Genomic DNA, 23,005 nt, shown 5'->3' with positions numbered 1-23,005 from the left:
TGCAATTAACTAGATATTATTTTCAGTGCTATGTTAATGTGTTCTCTTATTTTTGCTCTTCAAATTGTGCTTTTCTGTGTTATTGTGTGAAATATTGTGACAATAATGGCGTGTGAAAAACGTAACACTGGGCTCCAAAGTAAACTGAGAAATGACAGTGAAGACGAAAGTAGTGTGTTAGCGCCACCGTGTAATGAATTAACTAATGTTCAACTTAGTAATTTGGTAATTGTGCATAGGCAAATGGAGCGGGCGGCAAACAATGGCGCAGGCAGTGAAACAATTAGTGAACAGGGAAGCATTATCGATCGATCGGTCGGCAACAGCTTGCCTCAGGAATCCGAAATGACAGGACACAATCTTGCAAATACTGTAGATTCAGGTTTTGCGTCCTCACCCTTTTCTCAAATAAGTCAAGACACATTTTCTGCTTGTCAAAATGTGAATGTTGCCGGTGAAAATGCACTGCCAAAAAGCATAGAGAAACAGATTCCAGACACTAATACATTATTATTGCAATTAATGCAATAAATGGAACAAAATTAGAGACAAATGGGACAAAATCTTCAAAAGTTAGACACAATGGAACAAAATCAGAGACAAACACAGCAAAAGCTTCAAAAGTTAGACACAATGGAACAAAAGCTTCAAAAGTTAGACTCATTGGAACAAACTCCCGAACAAACACGTGAATATTTAACTGCTGAGTTACATAACATTGAATCGAAATGTCAAAAAGTCTGTAATGACGTAAAAACACAAATTTGTGAGCATTTCCAACCTATTTTTTCGCGTCATGAAAATGCATTACAGAATCACGAAGCAGCCATAAGAGAACTGCAAACTATTGTTCATGAAAATCATGACACCTTGCAAGCTAAAATTGACTCAGTTGCATCTGCCGATTCGGTTACGCAACTTGCAAAAACTCAAGAAACCTTAAAGGACACAGTAGATACGATTTCAACACAAATGGACACTCTGAAACTTGGTTCAGAAAAACACACTCAGGAAATAAGTACACTATCGGAGAAAGTAGCCGAACTTTCGGATCAGTTCACTAACTTATCTGCAAAGGTAGATGATGATTTGAATGACACAAGACCTGTAGCCATCACAGACAAATTAGGAAATTCAAACAAAATCAGAATCAAATTAATACGCAACACGAAAGAGAAATCCGGGAAGTACAAGACCAGTTGGCAGAAGTAATACAAAAATTACATATTTCAGAGGACACTCGCGCTCCAACTCGGGAAGAGGGACTTAGAAATACGGAAAAGCCACAAAATAATAACACAGGGCATTTCGGAAATTATGAAAGAAATTGACAAGGTGCACCGACACGACGTAACAATGACCGATATTCTACTCGCCTACACGATGATTTTGACTATAAGCTGTTCATTATTACACGTAAATTCAAAACATTTAAGAATTCTGGCAACGACATTCATCCACAAGCGTGGCTCCATAAATTCTCTCATTGTTTTCCTCCCAACTGGTCATTAGAGCAGAGATTAGAATTTATGTGTGGCTATTTAGAGAATGGACTAGCTGTAAGAATGCGATCGGTCATTCACGATTGCCACAGTGAAGGAGAATTTTACCGTGCCTTCCTCTCAGCATATTGGTCTCAAGCCACACAAGACCGAGTAAAACATAGCATCATAACGATGAAACATTTCGAACAATCTGAATTTTCCAGTTTTGTGAAATATTTTGAAGACATGTTGCACAAGAATCAGTACCTGTCAAACCCTTACAGCCCCTCAGAACGCATCCGCATCTGCTTAATCAAATTGCCTGAACATTTACGACATATTATTTTGGCAGGACGTTGCAAAGACGACATTGAAGCTTTTCAGGGACTCTTACAAGAACTGGAATTGACACTGACAATCGCGTGACACGAAAACAGGAACACAACAATTACAGGCCACATCCGTCACAATTCCGCGATGAAAGAAATAATAACTGGACACGACAAAGCTATTCTTACAACGCAAATCGTGACCAAAACAGACACCACACGTATGACATCTGTTGGCAGAGTAGTAATAACTACAGGGAAAGATCGCATTTCCATAGTAATGAATATGACAGAGATAACCATAAAACCAGACAATATGGGAACCAAAACAATTATTATGAAGGGAGACAGAATAACTTCAGATGCAGCGGTCCAGCGAGCAGTTACCATTGAGTGAGAAATTCTCCACCACGTGACCGGCAAGAAAGGAACTATGGAATCTACCGACATGACGACAGACCTGAATTGCATCAGGACTGGCGGAATTTAAACAGAGTAGGGCCCGGTCGACAAGGTGAATTTGTAGAAGTTAGGTCTCCTAATCCCAATAACGACGCGCGCCAACAAAGAGACAGACAATGACTCGCACCGCAGGCAGCCACGTGTGCCGGCTGGCTCAGTGAAAAATAACATAGACGCTAACCTTGAGAAAAATTTTAGCATTCTTTACCGACATATACCGCATAATTGCGTTCAAGTTGATTTAATGCGTACTGAGGAAGGGTAAAGGATTACACCACATTTCACATGTAAAACCGTTTATTGAGAGATAATTTGCTTTTTAACTTTGTCTTTGCCATAAAACTTTTCACTTCACGTTACTACTATGCTTTGTCAGACTTAGAATCTGTTAACATGCAACAATGTTTGAAGTTAACTATCCAGTCTAGAACCAAGAGAACTTATTTAAACAGAAATTACGAATGCATTGTTATAGTGAACAGACGACACAGTGTTGTTATTTGTACATTCTTGCTTGTTAGTTGCACGATTACGTAACGACTATCAGGCTTACATACTTAGAACATATACTGGCACTACTAATGAGAGTTTAATGCAACATTTTGGTTTACTTGAAAATACATTCTGGATTTAAAGTACTTTCTGTGAGATACCAGATGACACAGTGGTTAGTTTATGTGACAGCTACACTATTTTATCACGACGCTACTAATGAGTGACCATTTACAACGTTGCTTTTCCGGTGTTTCTGTTTTATATCTGCACAGTTTTTCTGAATTCTTCAGGAAAGTAAAACATGTTTTAGTAGTAACTTTTGTGGTATAGCTACAATGAAACAGCCTTTTTCGTAGCACAACAATACGTTACATTATAGTACTTTCTTGATCACGGTAAGGTACATAATAACTACGATATCTATACGCAAAACATTTCACTTTCGTTTATGATGAGGTAAGTACATTGATTTCAGCAGAACTTTGCTTACAGAGGACGATAACTACGACACTTCCACAGAGATTATCTTACAACAAGACCCACAGTTTAGCGCTACAGTACACGTATTTGAGTGATTAATTTTGTACTTAAAACATTTATTTTTAAAGATTTTTGAATTACAAAGATACAAAGGTTTTCCGTGATACATTTCATTCCATTGATGTAATGTGTAACACCTGAGGGTATAATTACATTAATCCTCAGGGGGGTACATGCTTACTTTGTGTATCATGTGTTTGGCAAGCACAAGGAGCCCTAGCTAATATGGTATTTGCTTATAGAACTTTACACATCGGTACCATATTTCTCTAACACAGAATTACACAGCTATATGATTATTTAACAGAGAAACTTTTTTACTACGGCTGTGACAGATGTTTACGTAATTACACCATTGGATAACTTCACACTTACGAAATTGTATTTTGTCTGTACTTTGTGAACTGTTCATATTTTTTCGGAACTATTGTGATACTATAAGAGCTTTGAATGATGTATTTGCTAAGGGAGCATGATTTTAAAGTACGTTTGAGGTAGATGACACTACTGAAATGAGCAGAGAATTTTTTTAGGTTTTGAAACTATTGGAGGAAGCTACGACGATTTTGAGATTTGACTGAGGTGTTATGATATTATTATTACGACGATGATGTGTATTATGCTGCTGAGGTATGTTTATGATTAATAGGCTGATGCTATATGAGTTATTTGATTATGCTACGTATCTCTTATGATGAAATATTGAAGAAGTGTCGACGAATTTGTATGATGAGGTAGGGAATAATGAGTAGTGGTTAGGGACTCTGGTTTGTGAATAAGGACGTTGGAAACCAAGAATCGTACTTTAAGAGTTATGAAATGTATGTAAATGCGTGAATGTATTACAATGCCGACGAAAATTTTTTGGACACTGTTATATTCATAAGATTTTGTTTCTACACATTTGCAACGCCAATTCTCGACCCGTGAAATTTTGTATATGAGACTGTACTGTAGCGGAAACTGCTGTCGTAAATATTTCCGTAAGAAAGTTAAGTGACCACCTGCACGTAATGCGTCATGGGCACCCAGCTGTGTCAGACACCTGGAGAAAAAGCCATTAGGGTGTGCCTCCCAGAGTCACAGGTAAAAAAAAAAAAAAAAAGGGGGAGGCCATTATCCTCGCTGTTGACATTCCTTTGTAGTAAGCATCGCAAATACGACACGCTCATTACTTGGAAAATTACTTACATCTGCACACCTGATTATGACAAGCATCTTTCTACGAGAGTTGAGAGAATTTCTACTAACTTATGAAATGTCACATGACTATTGAATGATATTTTTATGCTTTGCTTTTCGTAGTTGCTTATTTCATTTGATATCTAGTTTACAGCTGTGTTGCAGCATTGGTTTTATAAAATAAAATAAAATGCATTTGCTAATGTGAACACTTTCTGTCAACAGATCTATTAAATAATAATTTTGTGATCCACATTCTTCAAAAAAGGAGCACTTGGAAAGGAAAGAACAATAAGAAGGGACTAGTAACAGTAACTGCATACATAATATTCTTTTCAAGTACATGGTAATATTTTTTTTTACAATATGTTGTTGTGGTGCACCACTTTAATTACATAGACATTAAGATGTGAATATACATTTCCCTTGTCTGCATTGTTGTCTTTAGAGTAATATTTTTTCTGCTTGAGCTATGTCATGTTTAGGTATAAGTTACTGCTGTTTGCCAGGCATAGTGTTACTGAATTTGACTTTGTGTTACTCTGCTAAGCCAGTTTACTACTGATTTATTTTTCTTGTTGCTGCACATTGGCTCATATTAGTTGTAATGTTGCATTGCTTGGTAATTTAGATTTACTGTAGCTTGCTTTGCAATTTTCAGTTTTTGTGTCATTGCTGTTTGCGTTAATTGTTTTGTGCTGCTGCATTGCCTCGTCCCTTAGTTTAGCATCTGAGCTCAGTAGATTTAAGTTAGCTTAAGAGGGGGTAGACTATATAAGAAACTAACTATGATGAATTGGAAGAAATGCATTGAGAAGCTATAAGAAAATGGTGTGCCCAAAAAAAAAAAAAGAATTTTGAAAGAGGATATAAACAAAAAAAGTAGGGTTTAGGGACAACAGGTTTAGGTACGATTTTCTTGGAAATAAATGTTGAGGTAAGATAATGGTAAATAAATAATGAGGTAAGAAATGTGTGAACAGAATACAGAAAGCATGCTTGGATAGAATTTTTTGGCTGCAGCAAAGGTTGAAATAAGACGAAAGCTCCATGAAATGAAGTTTTGGGTTGGACTGCAGTACCAAATGTTACACTGAAAAGGAACCGTGTCCTTTCTTTTTGTGTTATCCCACTATGAGTTTGTGTACCCTTGTGTATTTGTTTTCTTCCTGTCTCTGTGTAGTTTCATAGCACTTTTTCTTCTTCTAATACTAAGCTACATTCACTATGATGAGGAATACTGTTATCCTCAAATATAATTGGCATTAATAATATGTTATTTACCTTGTAAATATGCTTAGACATTATTTATTCTGTTTTGTTTTAATGCTCATGTGTAAAGTTTATGTTTCAAAAGTTATTCTGATCTTTTATGTATGTACTTATGTCATAATTCCTGTAACACTGATGTATATGTTATTTCGATTCTTTAGTAAAGCTTGTACTACAAATGTTATCTGTATTGTTATGTTCTTTAATGATGTATTTTGTACCTTTGTTATTGTATTCTTATGTTTAAAAATTGTAATTGACACCAGTTCATCAAATTAAGTAACTTGTAAGTTACATAGAGGGTTTATATAAGGGCGATGTACTTGAGGATAATATTATGGAAATGGAAGAGGATGTAGATGAAGACGAAATGGGAGATAAGATACTGCGCGAAGAGTTTGACAGAGCACTGAAAGGCCTGAGTCGAAACAAGGCCCTGGGAGTAGACAACATTCCATTTGAACTACTGATGGCCTTGGGAGAGCCAGTCATGACAAAACTCTACCATCTGGTGAGCACGATGTATGAGACAGGCGAAATACCTTCAGACTTCAGGAAGAATATAATAATTCCAATCCCAAAGAAAGCAGGTGTTGACAGATGTGAAAATTACTGAACTATCAGTTTAATAAGTCACAGCTGCAAAATACTAACGCGAATTCTTTACAGACGAGTGGAAAAACTGGTAGAAGCCGACCTCGGGGAAGATCAGTTTGGATTCCGTAGAAATGTTGGAACACGTGAGGCAATACTGACCTTACGACTTATCTTAGAAGAAAGATTAAGAAAAGGCAAACCTACGTTTCTAGCATTTGTAGACTTAGAGAAAGCTTTTGACAATGTTAACTGGAATACTCTCTTTCAAATTCTGAAGGTGGCAGGAGTAAAATACAGGGAGCGAAAGGCTATTTACAGTTTGTACAGAAACCAGATGGCACTTATAAAAGTCGAGGTGCATGAAAGGGAAGCAGTGGTTGGGAAAGGAGTAAGACAGGGTTGTAGCCTCTCCCCGATGTTATTCAATCTGTATATTGAGCAAGCAGTAAAGGAAACAAAAGAAAAATTCGGAGTAGGTATTAAAATTCTTGGAGAAGAAGAAAAAACTTTGAGGTTCGCCGATGACATTGTAATTCTGTCAGAGACAGCAAAGGACTTGGAAGAGCAGTTGAACGGAATGGACAGTGTCTTGAAAAGAGGATATAAGATGAACATCAACAAAAGCAAAACGAGGATAATGGAATGTAGTCAAATCAAGTCGGGTGATGCTGAGGGAATTAGATTAGGAAATGAGACACTTAAAGTAGTAAAGGAGTTTTGCTATTTAGGGAGTAAAATAACCGATGATGGTCGAAGTAGAGAGGATATAAAATGTAGACTGGCAATGGCAAGGAAAGCGTTTCTCAAGAAGAGGAATTTGTTAACATCGAGTACAGATTTAAGTGTCAGGAAGTCGTTTCTGAAAGTATTTGTATGGAGTGTAGCCATGTATGGAAGTGAAACATGGACGATAACTAGTTTGGACAAGAAGAGAATAGAAGCCTTCGAAATGTGGTGCTACAGAAGAAAGCTGAAGATAAGGTGGGTAGATCACATAACTAATGAGGTGGTATTGAATAGGATTGGGAAGAAGAGAAGTTTGTGGCACAACTTGACTAGAAAAAGGGATCGTTTGGTAGGACATGTTTTGAGGCATCAAGGGATCACAAATTTAGCATTGGAGGGCAGTGTGGAGGGTAAAAATCGTAGAGGGAGACCAAGAGATGAATACACTAAGCAGATTCAGAAGGATGTAGGTTGCAGTAGATACTGGGAGATGAAGAAGCTTGCACAGGATAGGGTAGCATGGAGAGCTGCATCAAACCAGTCTCAGGACTGATGACCACAACAACAACAACAAGTTACATTTCACTGCACACGTTTCTGTTGGTCATAGTATATGGACAATATGTGAGAAGTTGGGGCTCTTACTGTTTACGTGTGTGTTAATAATTCAGCAAGGGACTGGATAACAGCATTGCTGGTTCTAAGGACAATTCCAAAAACTTTGTGAGTGCACAAGTGGTGGTTTATGGACTTGCTATATTCTCCACAAGACTCTTCGATGGTGAATGTGCACCTGCACAGTCGCAACAGATGGCTTCTGGTTGTCTCTACAAGGACTACAGTGGGTCTGCATCTTTGATGGCCCACCAATACCATTATTTATACAAGGACTGCAGTGGGTCTGCACCTCTGATGGCCCACCAATACCGTAATCTCTACCAGGACTACAGTGGGTCTACTCTGTGATGACCTACCTACCAATATTCTTCAAAACGTCGAATGACTCTGCTGTGGGTTTGCTCTATTGTGGCCCATTACCTGTCAGCATGTCAACAGTCAGCACTGTCTTTCCGTTGGAAGGACAACACTACATCTTCAAGACTGCATGGAAATCCACTACTTCCGTGTGCATTTTCTTTTACTGATCAGACATTGAGAAAAACACGGCTATTTTGCTGTGATGGATGATCAGGACTGTCTTTATGGACTATGAGAAAATTTTAGATTTTGATCAACATTGTTTCAATTAGTGTGTGCATGCAAACTGTGAAATCTCATCCTTCTCTTGTGTCATTCCCATTCATTTTAGAGTATTATGACGACATATCGCTAGACTGCCTCTTTTTGTGCAAACAGCCAGCGAACCTGTGAGCGTCCTTCATCCCACGATCACACAGTGAAGTGTAAACAGCACTAAAACCACGAGTTTGCCAAACTCAGGGAGTCGTGTCGCCCAGTAATTCCGCAACGCAATGCTAGGTAAAATGTCGCGCTGTTCCAGGTAGTTCTGAGCAGGACCGAGCGAAGCCAAGTTTAACAGACCGGCCCTCGGTCCACACGCGGTTGGCACACCCTGCACGCCTTAACTTTCCTTCAGTCTGGAACCGCGAGACCACCATGGTCGCAGGTTCGAATCCTGCCTCGGGCATGGATGTGTGTGATGTCCTTAGGTTAGTTAGGTTTAAGTAGTTCTAAGTTCTAGGGGACTGATGACCTCAGATGGTAAGTCCCATAGTGTTCATAGCCATTTGAACCATTTGAACCTTAACTTTGCCACGCCGTGGCTGGCCCTGGTCTAGAGCTAACCGTCTTCAACACCCACAGAGCGACTTTTGCTTTCACTCCCGTTACTTAAGAATCCAGATTCTTCCACCCATTTCTTCCAGGCCTTTACTTTGGGGTTTTACTTCCTCCTCATGTTTCCTTTCTTACTTCCTGCTTAGTTTGTTCTTCTGCATTTTAAACGCCTTTCTTTGCTTGTTTATCATCATCACGCGCGACTGGAAATGGAAAGATTGGAGGCTTAAACGGGCGTTTATGACCACCATATTGAGCGCCCCACAAACCAACATCATCATCGTCATCTTTGTTTATTTCTAGCATCGCCACAACATAGCGTCTTTTTTTTCTGCAGCTACTTCCTGCTTATTTGATGGCAGCACTCATTTGTTTCTACTTGTAAGCATCCTCCCTCACCTTACTCCATGCACTGTAGTAGGTAGTGCAGAGGAGGGGGGGAGGGGGGGTTGTTGGCACTTCCCCTGTCTTTATCAAACCATGCCCCCTCTAATTTTGCCGTCCGGAGTGGCCGTGCGGTTCTAGGCGCTACAGTCTCGTGCCGAGCGACCGCTACCGTCGCAGGTTCGAATCCTGCCTCGGGCATGAATGTGTGTGATGTCCTTAGGTTAGTTAGGTTTAATTAGTTCTAAGTTCTAGGCGACTAATGACCTCAGAAGTTAAGTCGCATAGTGCTGAGACCCATTTGAACCATTTGAACCCCTCTGATTTTAAATTACCCATCCCAACCATGGACGATTGTCTTCCGCTCACTAGATACTTAAAACTAAACATATAATTTAAATTTGTGTAGCCGTACACAGAAAGTAATATTACACTATCACTGTTGTGTTGGATGAAGAGCCAACACCGTGTTACTAGAGGAGGCCGAAATGCACGCGTTCTAGCTCACGCATTCTGGCGTGAGGAGGGAAAGACTATACTGACGTGAGGTCTGGAACATGAGAAGGAATTAGAATTCAGAAAGCGGACGTAGCAAGTTTGATACTTAACTTTAATCCATTAATGATGAACGTCGCTCTTGACGGTACATGATTCACAATATCATCTGTTCAGAATAGTAACTGAATATGGCGCCTTGCTAGGTCGTAGCAAATGACGTAGCTGGAGGCTATGCTAAACTGTATGTAGACAGTGAACCATCGCTAGCAAAGTCGGCTGTACAACTGGGGCGAGTGCTAGTGAGTCTCTCTAGACTAGACCTGCCGTGTGGCGGCGCTCTGTCTGCAATCACTGACAGTGGCGACACGCAGGTCCGACGTATACTAACAGAGACACCACAATTACTATTAATACGTTTTCTCATTAATTTTGAAAAAAGCACTATGTACTTAAGCATTTCAAGTTATGCCTTCTTTGTTGCTTTCCTCTAAGATCCGCAGTCTGTTACCTGCGAACTTGCGAGGCGAGTACTGCGGCAGCCGTACCACAGAGGTGAGTGAGCGCCGGAGCTGAAATTCAGCCTTGGTTCCCAGCAGAGGGCGAGCAGCCCGGTACCTGGCTGCACATTTTCCGTTGGGCAAGTTGTTGGCATTGGTGCTGCGTGGACGAACGCTTGCGGGACAGAAGCACAGGGCAGTGCTCACTCGGCAGCCTGAGTCGTCCAACCGCGGACCGCGCGAGTCTAGCTTAACGCAGGACCCCCGTATCGCTTACCCGAAATTAATTGGTGCCGTTCGGTTGTTCTATCTCTTCCACAAAAGACACAGCGAGCTCCACGCGTTCCCGCTTCGGTAGCATTCTTATTGAGTTAAGTGCATGCAGTCCTGTAAAAATTGCGGAATTTCAGCACGACTTTCAAACAATCAAAATTTCGTCGTTTCTTAAGAACAGTGCTTTACCAGATACCTACCCAAACACTGAATGTAAGGAGACTAACAATGGGACTAACAGAGTTAACACAGACGGTGGTTCTAGAAAACAAATCGATAATGATAGTGTTCACATAGATAAAGGGAGGACTTTTTGGAAATTGAAAATTCTGAGAAGTCTCAAAGTAGGAATGGGAGTAACAACAGGCTTGAAATTATAGCAGGAAATTGAGTAGCCTTATCGCTTTTTCCAGTCTGGAACTAGACTAAGCCGTGCTGTCTGTAAATGAGCAAACTTGGTAATATGCACAGTGTGTTCAGAAGATTGTAAAAGCATGGAACGTGTGCAAATCGATAACGCGATTTAGCTTTTGTTCTTGCTAATAATACAAAAACACTAAATGATAAAATCGGTGACCATGCAAAGCGCAAATCACACATGAAATCATACGTAACAAAGGAAAGAAAAGTTTAGAAAAATCCGTGAGTGAAAGTGAGAAGTTATGGGGAAAGCAACGTCAAGAAATAGTGATCTCAACTGCTTCGTTGTTCAGATCTGTATACGTAATGGCTAAACATAAATCATCGTTCAAATTGTATCCTGCAGTAATCCAACAACAAAAGGGTAATGGTTTATCCGCCAGTAATAAGCTTCATTCTGACCATGCATTCCCAAATATTGTAATGTTTATACAAGAAGAAGTGAAAGACAAAAATCTTGTTTATTTCCTTACAGTATCAGGTACAGACTCTAGTATCATGACGGACGAAAGTACACCAACTGCCAATAAAAGCTGTTTAAGAGTATAATTACTTTTGTCCACTCAGGGAGTTGGTTACAATTACATTTTAGATGTTGTCCAGTAATAAAGTCGGACAGGAGAATGCATTTTCAGTGCACTGTTAGCAGCTTCTGTAAAGTATGACATTAAATACGATTTACTAAAAAGTCATCTTGTAACTATAGGAGCATCAACAATGTTTGCATCTTAAACAGGCGTATCCGCTCTACTGCGTTATCATTTACGGAAGGATTTCACTGTCTTGCACTGCGTGAACCACAAAATGCAACGAGCAGTTCACCATGTTATGAATGATGTAGCGAATGTATACCGTAAAGAGGGTTTTTTAAATTGTGTGTATTATGTGTTTTCTCGAAGTCCCAAAAATCAGTAACTACTTCAGCGGGGTTGCTTCCTCATTTAATACCGTTCGAGCTCTTCTTCAATGTCAACGGTTCTCTTCTCAGTCTTTTTTAAAACTGAGTCAAGATGGTTCCCGATCAATTCACGAAGCATCTAAATTTGAAACTTTGCTTAAGCACCCACGAAGTGGTTGCTTATAGTGGAATTAGTTGTGCTCTATGAAGTCGTTTTTCAGATATTATAATTCTTCATCCGAAAGAGAAATTCTTCAGTCCTTAAACCGAAACAAGAAATTGACGTTGCTATAAAATCTCTTGAAACACTGAAAACAAGTGAATTGCTGTGAATGAGTATGATAGTGCCAGAATTGGATGAAAAGCACACATTCAAAGGAGTGCTAATTAAAGAGCTGTCTTGTAATGATTGTAACAAACTTCAGACATTTCGGAAAAATTTTTTATCAGTGTTTCGCAGACAATATAAGACTTTGGAGATTTACATTCTTTTTGTATGTTGTTCTATTAAATTCAGAAACATGGCCATCCGATGATTATTAACGTGTGTTTTTCCACGGTTATGTAAGAAGGTGGATTTTAAATTAAATGAAAGCACCTGTGCGTCATTAGTTAAAGATTTTCAAATCTATAAAGAAAATCCTCAATACATGCACGCTTCTATTGAAGAACTTTTGAAAGCAATAGAAATTATACCTATATCTACAGCTGAATGTGAGCGCGTATTTAGTGCAATAAATCTAACAGTGAATGGCGAGAGAAATCATTTTCAAATTCCGACATTTTGAAATCTGCTTTTCATTTCAATAAATAGACCTCCACTGCACTGCTTCGATGCAGAAGATGCAGCAAGATGGTTCAAGTCTCTGCACCATTGCGCTCTTGACAAGGCAACTGGAAAACCCTCGAATCTTCAGGAGCTGTCTCATTTACCCCGTCCGTTCAGCTAAGTTCCGTAACAGCGTGTGTAAATTGCGCAAACAATATCTTTATAAAACAAAAGAATAGATGAAAGTTAAATAACCTTCACATAATCACTAGCAGCACTCATTAAATTCCTCGCAATTTCAGGAATAGCCACAGAAGTGCTTTATTTTGAGACGCGAAGCAAGTACATGTATCAACAGTTGCATGTAACGGAATGTTATCCCTAGACGCATCTCTACGGAAATTGCATCCCGCATAACAGTATCTTGTCAAAAGACGCGTGTTTTAGTTTCATAACCAAAATATCAAAATCTTTCTGTCACATTTTTATCAAATTTTCAAACAAAACATCGCTGTCATTTTCGATATCTCACAGTAAAGTACCCCTGTTGTTCGGCTACTTTGTTACCCATACCCACCTTTGTGACTTCTTTTTCTGTCAACTTTTTTATCGCAATAAACGCAGCACCAACTTCCGAGCAAAGAAAGGCATCTATTGCAGACGGCTCCTTTTCTGAGACCACGCGTGAACACGAGAGTGCTTATATGTATGTGCATTCTTTCCACAACAGTTTTGTACATGCGATTTTGTTCCCGTACGTCTGCTATTGCGCATGAGGAAAGAGGCATCGTCTGGACATACCTTTCCGCCCTCACACTTAAACGGCTAAATGTATTTGGATGAAATTTGGAACGGGGGTAGATTATACCCTGACTTAACATATAGGGTGCATATATATATATATACATACATACATACACACACACACACACACACACACACACACATATATATATATATATATATATATATATATATATATACCGATGTATAATATACAGGGTGACTCACCTAACATTACCGCTGGATATATTTCGTAAACCACATCAAATACCGACGAATCGATTCCACAGACCGAACGTGAGGAGAGGCACTAGTGTAATTTGTTAATACAAACATAAAAAAATGCACGGAAGTATGTTTTTTAACACAAAGCTACGTTTCTTTAAATGGAACCCCGTTAGTTTCGTTAGCACATCTGAACATATAAAAAATACGTAATTAGTGCCGTTTGTTATATTGTAAAATGTTAATTACATCCGGAGATATTGTAACCTAAAGTTAACGTTTGAGTACCACTCCTCCGCTGTTCGATCGTGTGTATGAGAGAGCACCGAATTACGTAGGGACCCAAAGGGAACGGTGATGGACCTCAGGTACAGAAGAGACTGGAACAGCAGATTACGTCCACAAGCTAACACCTTTTTATTGGTCTTTTTCACTGACGCACATGTACATTACCATGAGGGGTGAGGTACACATACACACGTGGTTTCCGTTTTCAATTACGGAGTGGAATAGAGTGTGTCCCGACATGTCAGGCCAATAGATGTTCAATGTGGTGGCCATCATTTGCTGCACACAATTGCAATCTCTGGCGTAATGAATGTCGTACACGCAGCAGTACATCTGGTGTAATGTCGCCGCAGGCTGCCACAATACGTTGTTTCATATCCTCTGGGGTTGTAGGCACATCATGGTACACATTCTCCTTTAACGTACCTCACAGAAAGAAGTCCAGAGGTGTTAGATCAGGAGAACGCGCTGGCCAATTTATGCGTCCTCCACGTCCTATGAAACGCCCGTCGAACATCCTGTCAAGGGTCAGCCTAGTGTTAATTGCGGAATGTGCAGGTGCACCATCATTCTGATACCACATACGTCGACGGGTTTCCAGTGGGACATTTTCGAGCAACGTTTGCAGATCATTCTATAGAAACGCGATGTATGTTGCAGCTGTTTGGGCCCCTTCAATGAAGTGAGGACCAATGAGGTGGTCGCCAATGATTCCGCACCATACATTTACAGTCCACGGTCGCTGTCGCTCTACCTGTCTGAGCCAGCGAGGATTGTCCACGGACCAGTAATGCATGTTCCGTTGATTCACTGCTCCGTGGTTTGTGAAACCCGCTTCATCGGTAAACAGGTAGAACTGCAACGCATTCTCTGTTAATGCCCATTGACAGAATTGCACTCGATGATTTAAGTCATCACCATGTAATTGCTGATGTAGCGATACATGAAACGGGTGAAAGCGGTGACGATGCAGTATGAGCATGACCCTACTTTGATTCAGTCCACCGGCTCTCGCAATGTCCCGTGTACTCATGTGTGGGTTCATGGCAGAAACAGCAGCTAACACACCAACTGCACACGCTTCTCCTGTGACGGGCCAGTTACGGTCCCGTTTGCGTGCTACGACCATACCTGTTGCATACAGTTGGCGGTAGATGTTTTGCAATGTGCGGCACGTTGGACGCTCTCTGTCCTGGTTCCGTTCTGCATACACTCTGCAGGCTTCAGCTGCATTTCGTCGACACTCGCCATAGATGAGTATCATCTCCGCTTTTCAGACTTCGAGTACACCATGGTCACAGTTCGTACAACACTAAACTATCACATACGTCTGGTAACTCGGTGTACTACAGTTGGTCTGCGTGCGGAGACGAATGCAGAATAACAATCGCAGCAAGCGCTACATGCGGACACTGCGACAGCTAGACCAAACCACAACAGTGCACTACAGCCACACTCGTAAACACGGTCGTCATCGTAAACATGTCCCTGCAGATGCTGCTCGCCGACCGTGGCCCGTGTTTGTTACAACACGCAACTGAACGTTGGAGGTTTCAAGCGTCAACTTAGGGTTACAATATCTCCAGATGTAATTAACATTTTACAATGCAACAAACGGCACTGATTACGTATTTGTTTATATGTTCAGATGTGCTAACAAAACTAACGTGGTTACATTAAAAAAACGTAGGTTTGTGTTAAAAAACATACTCCCGCGCATTTTTGTATGGTTTGTATTAAACAATTACACTAGCTCCTCCGCTCACGTTCGGTCTGTGGAATCGGTTCGTCAGTATTTGATGTGGTTTACGAAATATATCCAGCGGTAACGTTAGGTGACTCACCCTGTATATACAGGGTGTTACAAGAAGGCACGGCCAAACTTTGAGGAAACATTCCTCACACACAAATAAAGAAAAGATGTTATGTGGACATGTGTCCGGAAACGCTTAATTTCCATGTTAGAGCTCATTTTAGTTTCGTCAGTATGTTCTTCCACCTACGCTCAATGGAGCACGTTATCATGATTTCATACGGGATACTCTATCTGTGCTGCTAGAACATGTGCCTTTACATGTACGACACAACATGTGGTTCATGCACTGATGGAGCTCCTGCACATATCAGTCGTTCGTACGGTTCTCAACAACAGATTCGGTGACCGATGGATTGGTAGAGGCGGACCAATTCCATGGCCTCCACGCTCTCCTGACCTCAACCCTCTTGACTTTCATTTATGGGGGCATTTGAAAGCTCTTGTCTACGCAACCCCGGTACCAAATCTAGAGACTCTTCGTGCTCGTATTGTGGACGGCTGTGATACAATACGCCATACTCCAGGGCTGCATCAGCGCATCAGGGATTCCATGCGACGGAGGGTGGATGCATGTATCCTCTCTAATGGAGGACATTTTGAACATTTCTTGTAACAAAGTGTTTGAAGTCACGCTGGTACGTTCTGTTGCTGTGTGTTTCCATTCCACGATTAGCATGACTTGAAGAGAAGTAATAAAATGAGCTCTAACGTGGAAAGTAAGCATTTCCAGAGAAATGTCCACATAACATATTTTCTTTCTTTGTGTGTGAGGAACGTTTCCTGAAAGTTTGGCCGTACCTTTTTGTAACACCCTATATATATAAATTGGAAACGTTTATGCCATATAGCTTATTGACTGACTTACCTGAAATTTTTTCACGGTACTGTAACGAACATCCAGATGGGCATACATGTTTTGTCAACCTATTTGAGATTATGGAGGGGGGGAGGGGCAGGAGGTGATGCAGAGAGTTGGGGAGGAGTTCGATATGTTGAAAAATATAGGCTATATACTTTTATAATTTATATAATGCAGACTTCCAAGAGATAACTTTTGAAATTAACTATATGGGTGGATAGTGAGTTTTGGCATTAACATTTACTCATAAGTAACTCTTTAACCACGGATAACACCTCGAGGCAAGGCTAGTAATTGATTATACTAATGTACTAGGGCATCTCATATTCTTTACCTCTGGCTAAAGCGCAAATCGCACACTGAGGTAGCGGCAACTATGGTGTGGATGGTACGTAAGTAATGCTGTGCTATGATTTGAAATGACTGAAATGTAGCTTGCAGCAACACTTCACATTTAACATGGTGGTGAAGAAGAGTGTCCATTGTCCCGTGGGCAACTAGGCCGATGGAGTTGCAGAGGAAGCTCGAACTGAGATGCGAGGGGTGAGGGGTTGGTGCCTTGTTATTTTCAAACGACTAGATAATGACTTGGAAACAGTTGCCCTCCTGAAGTCGAGTTCAAGGTGTTCTGTCGACCTACTCGCATCTCGAGAATGTAGTATCACACTCGTGCAGAGTGCCTTGTATTTCTTTTAAGATCATCTTACACACTTGCAGCTGTAATTCCACAGTCTATAAATTCAGCTTAACACATTTTCTTCCGTGGAATTATAGTTGGGTAACACATTTTAATTCATTTCGCTAGTTATTATTCAGTCTTAGCAGAAAGTCCACATCGGTGTAGTCCTGTTCATCGTCCACCTTTACAGTAATTGTGGTTTCTTTAATATCCACTATTTTTTGGTAAGGATTACACAGGTCTCCTGCAATTTTCGTGTTCAAATAATCTGCGGGGAGAGAGGCGGCTAGAATTGTCCAAATCAATTGATATCCCGACGCATGGACGCAGATTCTTAATGCACTAACAGCCCCGCTTATTAGAGTCGTTGTGAATAACTGTAAGCACACTTTTGTTCTGCGGCGAACTGACAAATTTATGGCAACATGCGTTAAACTTCACCAATTTTTAATTGTTATTTTTCATGGATTGGCGACGAGGAGCAGGCGGGAGTAATCCCGGACGGTGTTGCGCCGAGCCTTGTCAGGCGGGTTGCGTCGCCGACTCGCTAGGGGCTCAGCGGGCAGCGGGCAGTCCGGCACTATGTTTTCGAATTATTTGCCCCTCATTGTCATCTGTCTTTCTATGCAGAATTTCGAGGAACGGGTCACCTAGTCTGCGGCTGCGAAACCTTAAGTCATCTTCACCTACCTACTTCACTTCCTTTTTTTTTTAACAGCTTATCTGCATCCGCCCGATTATTCTCTTTAGTGTGGTTTCTCACGACTCGGTTCACGGGGCTAATGCCACCCCAGATGCTGGAAATCTGTCAGCTCAGGTTCATCTGAAGGGCGCCTACAGTAGGCAGACAGAAATGTGGAAACACCACAGACACAAGACATCAGCACGCCTGATATGCCATATCAAAACCGTGGCTTTCAAAACAGCTTCCAGTCGTCTCGGAATAGATAAATACAGGTCCTGTACGGTTTTCAAGAGAATTGTAGAGCATTCTGCCCGCAGAACCGTGGCAAGTCCAGGAAAAGACAATAGAGGTGGACACTGATCATGAACACCTCTCTCTAAAGAAGACCACGAGGGCTCAGCAACTCTGAGGTATGGTGGCTGTGATGGCCAGGCGAGGAGCTACAGTTGGTCCTCGTGCGCACACAGCCAGCCGTGTGAACAGGGCGCTCAGTATTGGTGAACAAACACTGTACAATGGGATGGGCCTCATCAGCGATAATGATCACATATCCCCTGGTAGAGTAACCATGAAGTCCATGGATTTCCACGATACAGCTGCCCAAATCACCACAGAACCGCCGCCGTGTTTCATTCTTGTGACATAAACTCGGTCAGGAGTTGGGAACAGTGTGGTGTGCAACAAAACTCGTCCTAGCAAACGAACTTCTTCCATTTCTCCACTGTCCAGGTTTTGTTGCCTTGCCACAACATTTTCTTGTTGCAGTGATTTACATCACTGCTGAGCGATATTGGAATTCGAGCTTGTACTGCAATTCACAGCTTATGGAGCTCCCTTCACGTAGTTTTAGTGCTGACACGCTTTACGAGTACCTCATTCGGTTGTGCAAACAGTTTTGCAGCTGTCTGCCTCTTCTTTTTCTGTCACAGTTCTTTTCAGTAACCTTCCGTCCGATCATTCTACACACACTTCCGCCAGCTTTGTTACTTCGCTGCTGACGTTTTCCTGCTTTCACTCTATGAGGTATAAATGCTTGAAACTTGTCTCTTGCAACACCAAACACTTCGGCTATCTCGGTTACAGAAGTAGTCACCATACGATCAGCGACAACAGGCCAAAATCTGAACTCACGTAGCTCCTCAGAACACGGTTTGGGCCTGACTGACTCGTGCAACGTACTGAGGAAATACCGCAACTGCTGTTCGTGGTCAAGCTTGGCTCGCATCTATACTTTCTTTCAAGCGTGAATTTCTCACTGTTACTCCACGTATTTCTCCAGCCTCTGCATATGCCGAGCACTGCATGAGGACACACATCGTACGCGCACTGCATTACCGATTAGATGTTGCTGCAGCAACCCTTCTGACTGACGGTTTGAGGGACTTCAACCGTAATGGAACGCTTACAGACCCTATCTTTCAATGTTATTTATTATGTGGTTACCAGTCCCAGTGATTCAGTACACCATCTTAAGAGCTTAACTGACATTGAGGGGGCTAACTCCAATCGTATACAGGATTCCATCAGTTGGCAACATCTATCAACTGGTTTCCGTAAACCGTAATAACGATACTGTGCCTCCAATCAACTACCAAATTGTGTATTGTCTGTATTCAACCGGGGACTTAGCAAGAAGGGAGAGGCTTCGTCTCGCCGTAGCCCTCAGTGATTCACAACTCCACAACAGGTCACAGCAGTCCACCCACCCGACCGCCGCCCCAAACCGAACCCACGCTTCAATTACCAACTTGGTTCCAGTTTGTTACAGCTGTAACAGCTATGGGCGAGGATATTAAGGAGTGAACATTTAAGTCGGAAATTTCATTGCCCTCTGCACGATGTAATCCACAGAATCATAGAAATTCAAAATGGGTGCCGTTCTTCTCTGGAATAAAATCATCACGTTTGACGTGGCTTGGTGTTATTAATATGAACTTACCGCTCAAGTGCAGAAACTCACGTGAAGGGTTAACTCTTTGACGATATAACCGACACTGAAGCCACTGTGTCATCTTCCCAAAGAATGACTTTTCTCACAGTTTAACATGGTACTGTGAACGTTATGCACGTTGTAATCACGTGAGAAAAGGCTATGTAGAACACATGAAGGATTAAAACACCTTTTAACGTTTGTCTGATTTTTATTCATGCAGTGTCGAAAGTCTTTTGACTGACGGTATGTCTTCTATCGTTCCATAGCCTCTAAGTTGAATGTGTGTTCTTAGTATCCAGGCATCGTCACTTGGGCTAATCGAAAGCAACGCTCCTTGTCAGCTTTCCGCATGCCTTTCGCTTGTTTGCTTGTCGGAGCATCGTGAGTGACGGTGATGAGAGCTTCCTTCTTTCACATCTGTGCCACGGCGCAACTGTATTTTGTTCCTCTAACATTACAATGTGAAATACGAGAGAAAAACGTGGATAATTAGTTACGGACAAGAAGAGAACCGACTCTTTTGGAATGCGGAAGATTAGATGGATATATCTGATAACTAATATGGGAGATATTAAGATAAGGGATGGGATCATAGAACAAATTCCGAGACATCCAAGAAATAGTCAAGTTTGTAATAAAAGTTGGTGTGTGTGTGGAGGGGGGGGCGTTAAAGAGGTAGACCAATCTTGGAGAAACGTAGAATGAAATGTGTGTTCCAGACTGCCTCTAAACACATAACGCGCATTGGATGCGAGAAAGGTGGTTTAGGTCTGCATAACGCCGGTATTAATCTGAGGCTACCTAAAGTATTGGTTAGCATACACATGGTCAAAGCACGAAGATGTCTGAAGACCGTTATGTTAGAAATATATGTCACAGACACTTTCAACTGTTCAGCAAATCTCCGTTTCTGAAGCGGTGGTTGGATACCGATCACCTCTAGCGTCTGGCTGCACATCTGCTCTTATCCCTCTCACGCCTCCCAGAAACCCCCCCCTCGCCCCCCCCCCCCAAATGAAACTACAGAACGATCGTCAAACTCTCCCCTTCATCTTCCTATTCTTCTTGTGTTGCCTTCTCTTTGCTAACTAATAATCGTGGCGTAAACTTTAACTCAATGGCATACTATTCCATAACCTGGATGCCTCTCATCAATATTGTTAATAGTATGAAAGGAAATTCAAATACAAACCTCCAATCTGGCTCGGAAAATGTGCGAACGGATAACGACTTTGCATGGGATTAGCATTACTGCGGCATACAGACTATTTTTTGACAACGACGCTCGAGGGCAAGGTAATTTCCGTTATAACACGAATGGGAAGCCATCTTGTACATGAGAGCTCAAAATCTTAGCTATTCTTTCTTCCGTTCTGATATTTTGAGGAAGAACATGTGGGTGGGCTTAATGGCTGGGAGGAGCTTACTGCATTCACAGAATTGAAACTGATGCTAAGCTGAATGTAATAACATTGTTATAACATTTACACGTCACATATAAAAATTTCAGTCCGCCCTAGGGCAGGTCTGAGGCGTCTTGTCACGGTCCACGAGGCTCCCCCGCCCCCCTCTCCCCCACCACCACGTCGGAGGTTCGAGTCCTCCCTCGTGTGTGTTGTCCACAGCGTATGTAATTTAAACTGCATGCAGACCCAGATCGTTGAACACATCACGTAACTCGCCGACTGGAATCCTTCGTGGACCACACGGCTCTGACAGTGCGCTTTGGTGTCGGGTGTAGTCTGTCGCGGCGCAACAGGCTTGGTGCTCAGACTGGAAACTCAGCTGGCCAGGCCACGTGTCCCAGAGTGCGCATCGGACATGAAAACAACGGCTGAAGAAGGGTGTGCGAATCGGAAACGGTACATCAGAAAAGGCAATGATTTCAACGTTGCGACCAATCTCAGCAGCATTAGCAAGCCTCAAGAAACGTGGAAAGATGCGAATCTCTAGCCCAACACAAAGTCCCAAGCAACAGGAAAACAGCGCAGGTGACTACTGTATATAACAAGGGCAAAAGAATGGACTTGTAAAATCACGGAGCAGTATTCCTAACTTCGGTTTGCTATATTATCCTTGAACATATTCTCAGTTCGAATATAATAAATTTTCTTGAGATTGAAAAGCTTATGCCCAAAAATATCATGATTTTAGAAAGCATTGCTTGTGCGAGACTCAGCTTGCCCTTTCCTCGCATGACTTACTGCGATTTATCGATGAAGGGCAACAGTCAGACTCCATATTTCTAGATTTCCGGAAAGCATCAGTCCCGGTGCCGCATTGCAGGCTGTTAACGATGGAACGAGCATACGGAATAAGTTCACAGATATGTGAGTCACTCGAAGACTGCAGTATGTTGTCATCGATGCCGAGTGTTCATCAGGGACAAGGCTATTTTAGGAGTGCCCCAGAAAAGTGTGACAGGACTGCTGTTGTTGTCTGTATACATAAATGATTTGGCGGACGGGGTGGGCATCAATCTGCGGTTGCTTGCTGACGATGCTGTGCAGTACGGTAACGAGTCGAAGTTGAGTGACTGTAGGGGGATACAAGACGACTTAGGCTATACTTGTAGTTAGTGTGTGGTGAATGGCAGCTAGCTGTAAATGTGGGAAAATGTAAGTTAACAGGGGTCATTAGGAAAAAGGAACCTGTAATGTTCAGATACAACATTACTAGTGAACTGCTCGACACGGCCACATCTAAATATCTGGGCGTAACGTTGCAGAACGGTGTGAAATGGAAGGAGCGTGTCAGGAATGTGGTACTGAAGGCGAATGGACGACTTAGGTTTATTGGGAGAATTTTAGGAAAATGTGATTCAGCGGTAGAGGAGAACGGATATAGGACTCTGATGCGACCCATTCTTGAGTACTGCGCGAATGTTGTCTACTACACGTAACAGTAAACAGTACTGTATGGTTGCACTCGGGATATTTCCATAGAAGCTCGCCTTACAATTTAACAATTACGTATTCCTCGTCAGAGCCACAACAGCTCACAGTTCGTAAAACTCTACAGCAGCATTGAGCAGAATTTATCTGCACTCACGCAGGTGCTCGGTACCTTGGTCCAGGGGTGCACTTGGCTCAACCACGCAGTTTAGAAAGCCCT

The sequence above is a fragment of the Schistocerca cancellata genome, chromosome 6 (genome assembly GCF_023864275.1).
Source record: "Schistocerca cancellata isolate TAMUIC-IGC-003103 chromosome 6, iqSchCanc2.1, whole genome shotgun sequence".
Taxonomy (NCBI): domain Eukaryota; kingdom Metazoa; phylum Arthropoda; class Insecta; order Orthoptera; family Acrididae; genus Schistocerca; species Schistocerca cancellata.
The sequence above is the reverse complement of the archived record's forward strand: the minus strand, read 5'-3'. Positions refer to the sequence as shown.